General features: G+C 40.9%; 1 long non-coding RNA gene across 1 annotated transcript; it reads right to left on the bottom strand.

Annotated features, from left to right (window-relative positions):
• Positions 1 to 1218: 1218 nt before the first annotated feature.
• Positions 1219 to 2031, bottom strand: LOC144311884 (uncharacterized). Its single transcript, XR_013377372.1, has 2 exons — positions 1696 to 2031; positions 1219 to 1449 (listed from the first exon to the last, which is right to left on the bottom strand). It is a non-coding gene; the product is annotated as an uncharacterized LOC144311884 (long non-coding RNA).
• Positions 2032 to 6885: the final 4854 nt, after the last annotated feature.

The raw sequence follows: 6885 nt of genomic DNA, 5'->3' as shown, positions 1-6885 counted from the left end.
CATTATATAACTTGCTTTTCCCCCTGCTTCACAGAACCCCATGGCCATTCTCCAGACCCAGCCAATAAAACCAACATTTGTTATTATTAATGGCATTATTGACTTAACAACCCCTACTTGGAGTACACTTCAGTTGTTCTGTATGTGTGTGCTTGTGTGTGCCTCTTTTGACAGTGCTGTAACGAGCATTTTTATATGCCTTTTAACTGCTGTCAGAGACTTCATCCTGGCCATTTAGGGAGTCTTATGGGGTGAGCACAGACAGTTAACCTTCTTCCCACTCGTGAAACTTTGCCGTAGGTCATGTGAAAAATGGGACTTTAGTCACATTGTGTGACTTTTCGCTCTGGGTCTCAGTCTTCCCAACTGTCAAAGGGAGAATTGGACTATGTAAACCTGAAGGGCCTTTCCATTTCTGGGATCTTCATGGGATTGCAAGTTCCATAAGGAGAGGGGCCATGTTTGCTTTATTCACTATTGTTTCCTAAATATCAAGCACGTAGTAGACCTTTGATTGGATATTTGTTGAACAGATGAATGAATGATTCTTTTTCTTGCTTAAGGTCATGAAGCTCAATCACAGAGCGGTATAAGCTCTTATTTCTTTTTTCCTCTACATCACACTGCCTCTCACCTCAGATACCCTTGACCTTTACATCTTATAACCACATGATCTTTTGTTCTTCTCCTGATACTCATGTGATGTGTGTTTCACTGTCAATGAGTCTTTTACATATTAGGTCAGGGTTCTAATCTTAGTGCCACCATTTACTACCTGTGTGTCCCTGGGGCAATTTGGCCCTGTTTCCTCCCCTAAAAATAGGAATGGGAGTTCGGTAGTTACCATGCAGATGTGCTTTGAGGTAAATTATCTAAGAGAATATGTGCGAATTGCCCAGCAAAGTGCCTGATGGACAGGGGCTGCTCAGTAAATGCAGTTTACTGCATTTGTAGTTTGCAAGGTATAGCCCAAATGATGAACATTTCAACTTGACAAGTGAGGTTGGTGTCTATTAGATGGGAGACATTGGCTTAGGTGCTGTGGTGATTCAAAGCTGTGTGATAACATGCCCTGTCTGTCCTTCAAGTGGCTCATCACAAAATCCCAGAGACATCAATTTCATAGTGAAATTTTATCAAAATGTTTAAATATATTATAGCAAATCATATTTCTTGTTCTCTTTTCTTGGGGAGTTACTGCAATAAAAGACACATAGGTATACAAATAGGTAGTTTTATGCATTTGATTTAGTTTCTGTGCTTTTCTTATTCCAAATGCCTGGACCATTTTTCAAGTCATGTTGTTGGCTTTGGAAGGTACCTTACAAATTGAGATGGGTTGAAATAGTTGAGTCAGGAAAGGGTGACAGCAGCTGAAGGCTGATTTTCTTTCACTTTCTTCATAGAAAGAGAGTCCGAGACTCAATGAAATTCTGATGTAAAGAATACCTAGGACAAGGGTCAGGTGCCAGAGAAAGAAATGCAAAGGATTATTCATCTCAGAAAAGTTGAATCAATTAGAGCTCTTCTGTGCAAGTTACAGAAGGTCAAACCAAATTGGCTTAAATAGCAGTTCATGGCTTCATATAACTGAATTGTTCAACAGTAGTCTAGCCTCAGATAGGCCTGACCCAGGGACTCCGGCTGATATCAGCAAGAGCTTTCTTTAGTGATGGCTTTATTTTCAGCTCTTACCTGGGGCTCTCTGGCAGCTCCAGACTCCTCCTTAAAGTAGCCACACAGCTATGGCAGCCTCAGCCCCACATTGAAAAGACTTCATGTCCCAGTGGGATAGAGTAGAGGTTCTCTTTTGGAGATTCTTCATAAGCCTCAGTTTGCTTCCTCTCGCTGGCCTGAATGGGTCATATATCCTTTCCTGAGCCAATCATTGTCCACAATGGTGGTTTAAGCAAATCAGTGAACACCTTTGGAGGGGGATATAGGATTAATTCCACTCAGAATGATAGAGTTGACAACAGGGGAGTGGTGATTTCATAAAGGAGATCTGGAATAGTGTTTGGAAGGCAAATGGATGCTAGGCAGCCAGGATGTAATAACCGTTATGGGAATAATCATTTATTTATGGAGTACCTTACTATATATTGGCTGCAATTCTAAACATTTTACACGTATGTTTTCTTTGTGCTAATGAAAACCCTATGAAATACTATAATGTTTTTTATCCCTAGGATAAGGGATAGAACAGAGGTGAAAGAGATCAAGTAAGTTGACCACTTGGTAAGTGGAAGTGAAAAAATTCAACCTGAGCAGTCTGGCTCTGGACCATTTGCTTCAACATTACACTATGGTTTTTACCAGACCCAGGTTGGAATCAAAAGTAATTCTCCACAAAATCATTTCCTTAATTTCATTTGCTGTAAATGATATTTTTGTCTTGGGATGTTTTTTGAAGAAAGAAGATGGTATTCCTTTGTTGCTTTGGATCCTTCCACTTAGTTGAAAGCTTTTAGGTAGTTTCAGGGTCCTTTTATGCTTTACAGAGTACCTGGGAAAGACAAAGTACTTTTTGCTTAAAATTACTCTTAAATTTTACTTTAATCTATAAATATTTACTCCCTGTTAATGCTTTGGATATGTTTTAAGCCTTTTTGTCTATAATCTTTTACTAGCAGCATGGCTAGTGTTGTTTTTGCCCAGCCAAAGCTCTGAGGGAGCAGAGCAGAAAGATTTACAGAGGGGAAACAGCGTGGTGGGAAGATGTTTATGAACCCCTGTTTTCTGACCTCCTTTCCTTTTTTCTCTTTTTTTCTTTTTTTCTTTCTTTTTCTTTCCCTCAAACATTTCTCCCCTTTTTATAAAGACAGTACACTTGGATTTTTTTTTTTTTTTTTTTTAAGTAGAAGTACCGATGAGAGAATGTCACAAAGATCTCACGTAGTCACGTCTTCTATAAATAACTACTCTTATCTTTTTGGTGTGTTACTTTCACTTTTTCTTGCAGAAATTACATGACAACAAGCATTTTATAGTATTATTTCCCTTTTGAAAGATTTTTAAAAAATGTTTTCAAGAATTCTTCATCATCATTTTATTTATTTATTTATTTTTTTAAAATTTTTATTTATTTATGATAGTTACAGAGAGAGAGAGAGAGAGAGAGAGAGAGAGGCAGAGACACAGGCAGAGGGAGAAGCAGGCTCCATGCACCGGGAGCCCGATGTGGGATTCGATCCTGGGTCTCCAGGATCACGCCCTGGGCCAAAGGCAGGCGCCAAACCGCTGCACCACCCAGGGATCCCTTCATCATCATTTTAAATTGAGTGGATATGCTTATTTGGTAGATGCACCGTAATTGATTTGATCAATTCTCAATTTTGGATGATTAGATTTGTTGCTGGTATTTTGATGTTAAAACAGCTTTACTCAGGGGCATTGCCTGGCTAAATCTTTGTTACATTATTGATGTGATGACTCCCTTCGTTTGTAGGGGCTGGGTGTGTCAGTGTGCTAGGATTTGTTGCCTGCTGCTGGTGGGGATGCTTTGCTTGTCTTCTGGGCCCCCTGTTGTGTTCCCACCTCCAGGGAGTCTTGATTCTCCACTCACACACTTCATTTCAGGAGCAGACTCTCCAGATGCAGGAATGCATTTGGCATGATCATTGTCTTCCTGCTTGTTTGCATAACAGCATAGTATGCTGTCTTTACCCAGTGCAAAATTTGAGCTACCTGTTTGGATGCCCAGCTCATAGAGAGGCCACACAAGACACACTGAGATATTTCATAGGTGAAATTTTTTGCTCTGTCATTTTCAGGGCCTGTTATGGGCCTTGTATTATGTTTGACACTTTATTGCTTTTTCAAAAAATGTCAGCTTTTACTCTGCCATGTCAGGTAGAAGTTATTGGAGTTATTCCTGATGTGTTAGAAGTTAATTAGAAATTAAGTTAGTTTTTCTCAGTTGGAGTCTGATGTTTGGCTCTCTATACTACTCCTTGTTGCCTTGACAGGTGTTAAACTCATTGGACAGACTGGTTGTTCACAAATGAGAAGTTAAAACATTGGAGAATCTGCATGCTGGATAGTACTGTGATATGATGGTGGCAGGGAGAAACTGGGGCTGTGGCAGCCCAGAGGCCTGCTGCTACTCATTATGCTTTGTATACAGCACCTGAGTGGAAAAGCACTTGGTTACATGGGATTTTCCTTCAGATAGTGGAAGTCCACCAGGTACCACTAACCTCTGCTTGAACCTGCAAAGACAAGGGTCTGAATCCTCATTCTGGGCTCTAGCTGAACTGTAAGGTGATCAAGGTACTAGCTCTAACCCCTACCCCAACAGAGGCTGTCTCTTTGGGGATTTCCTGGGTTCAAGAACCCCAAACATCTCAGCTACTGAGTGGGCTGGAAACACAACCATCATCATGACATTTGGGGGTATTTTTCATAGCCATCTATGTCATAATTTCCCAGGATTGGATCAAAGAGTCTGAGGGCCAAAGACCTTAGGTGGAGACGTCCCCATCATACTCAGGGGCATTTTTGAGGGTCGTCTTTCCAGTTTGACATTTTTGTACACCTGGGCTCACACAGTGATATTTAAGGTGGATAGTGACAAGATTCTTAAGTTTCCTGTCTATGCATCGTGAAACATGGGGCAAAACCATCACTTAAACATGGAGCCAAGTAACACACCAGAGATTCTGGACAATGTGTGTGTGTGTATGTGCTTTTCAGTAGCTCGTGGGGGGAAAAATTGGTTCTGAAATTCAAAAAGAAAACTACATAAATCAAGGTTAATAACTTTACTTAAATGCCTCCCCAACATAACATTATAACATTGTAACAATTTATGAATTTTAACTCAACTTCTATATCAACATTAGTTTCGGTTAATACAGTATTGTGCAAAATCAAGGCCTGCCTCTGTGTAATATTTATTGTGGTATATGGATACATTTGGAAATGTCTAATACCATGGTAGAGGGTTGGGGGCAACGAATGAGTTGTTCAAAAGGAAGGGTGGCCCTGCTTAGATTTAGAATAAGATAATGCAAAGCTCAAAACTTTTGTACTGATGTTATTCCCATTTTTCTCTGAGGAACTGGATAGAAAATAGCTTCAATTCAATAATCCTATTAGCTTTTGTGTTTGCAAGTGCCTGTAAAGACCATAGTGTGACGTTTAGTTAGACTGAGACTCCAAACTGGGAAAGGCAGTGTTCTTGTCCTCCAGGAAGATTCATACTCATCCCACCAGTCCCCTCCTCTTGTCACAGCCTTTCTAACTCTGTAACTGGGAAGGTGTTTAACTTCTCAAAGCTTGTGTCATCTGTACATTCTCATTGTGAGATGGAGACGGTGATACCCATTTTATGAGCATTAGATGAGATAATATAGGAAAAGTGCTTAGCTCTTTGCCTACCATATAAGTTCCATAAATAGTGTTTAAGTTCACCTCCACTTTACCTGCCCTTCCAAATAAAACAAAAATGATACAATCAATTTTGATTATACAAGGGTGAGGCTAGACTCCTATATTTGGTGCATGAACACCTGGCTCAAGATTTTAAGTCTATCCCACTGAGGCAACAGGCACACAGTAGAGATGCCTACTGCTGGCAGCACATAGATATTAAATCCTGCCTCTTGCATATTTCTGGAAAACTGTGCCAGATGGCCCCCACCTATTGTGAGGGAGCCCTTAGGAACGCAGAAGGCAGGTTAACTGACTGCAATGGGATAATGGACTTGTTAGCAGAAACCAGCCCTAGGCTCTTCCTGTTTCTTCCATTTGCGCCCAGCCCCAGTTAATGGTGAATGAAAGGAAAAACTCCACTCTACCCTCCAGGTCTTCCGGCTGGATTAGGAATTAAGTTTACATGAGACAGATTAATAGGAGGAAAAAACCCATAAAGTTTTATTACACATGTAGGGAGGCCCAACAGTGAAACTGAGAACTGAATAAGTGACCAAGCAGGCAGTTTTTATACTTTTTAGACAAAGAGGCAATAAATCTGTGAGAAATTGGCAAGACAAAGCAAATTTAACTTTGGGAGCTGTGATCAGAGTTTGGGCTGGGGTAGTAAATTAGTGAGAGGTAACAGGGTGGCTCATAACAGCCTTCTGAGCTCTAAATCTCCTATCTCTGGTGATAAGCTTGTCTCTCTACCTCCTGGTACAGAGAGGGTGACTTTCACATGGGAGATTTATTTCCTGCTTTTAGGGGGACAGAGGAGTGTCTGGGTGTCCTTCTTACACAGGCTGTCTGTCTCTTCAGTAACTTGCATTTAAAATCACCAATGTACCAAAGCAGCACGTTTTGGGGGAGCCTGCCCTTAGCCCCTACGCTGGACCCAAATGACTTCAGATTTCATCTGAAGATCATCACTGACTGACATTAGGCAGCTTTTAACTTTTTATAAAAGTTTCACAAGTAGATCATCAACTCCTTAGTTCTATGTAGGGTCTGTTAAGAGTACTCTTAACTCTTCTGATGGCCTTATCCTTCCTTCCTCCCATCCACCCAGTGCTTCAGCAAATGCTGAATAGTACCTGAAGGTCAGCTCCCAGAGCCTGGCCCATACCCCTAAGAAGCTGCCTTTCCCACGAGATAGAGTCTCACATCAGCCCGCAGTTTTGATATTGAACCTCTTGAGAGGCAGTGTGATGTGATGGATGGTAGTCAGCAATTGGAGGAGGGGAAGCCTTGGTTCAGGCCCTGGCTCTGCTAACTTTTAGTTACGTGACCTGGTGCAAGTCCTTAAATCTCTCTGAGCCTCAGTTTCCTCTTTTGTAATCAGGGTATAATAACAGTATCCACTTTTTGGGGTCGTGGGGAGGATTGAGTGAGAACCTGTATGTATGTATAATTTGTGGCATATAGTAAGTGCTCAATATTTGCTTTTAAAAAATTATCTATAATAGA

Source organism: Canis aureus, chromosome 4 (assembly GCF_053574225.1).
Source record: "Canis aureus isolate CA01 chromosome 4, VMU_Caureus_v.1.0, whole genome shotgun sequence".
Taxonomy (NCBI): Eukaryota; Metazoa; Chordata; class Mammalia; order Carnivora; family Canidae; genus Canis; species Canis aureus.
This window is presented reverse-complemented; position numbering and strand designations above follow the sequence as displayed.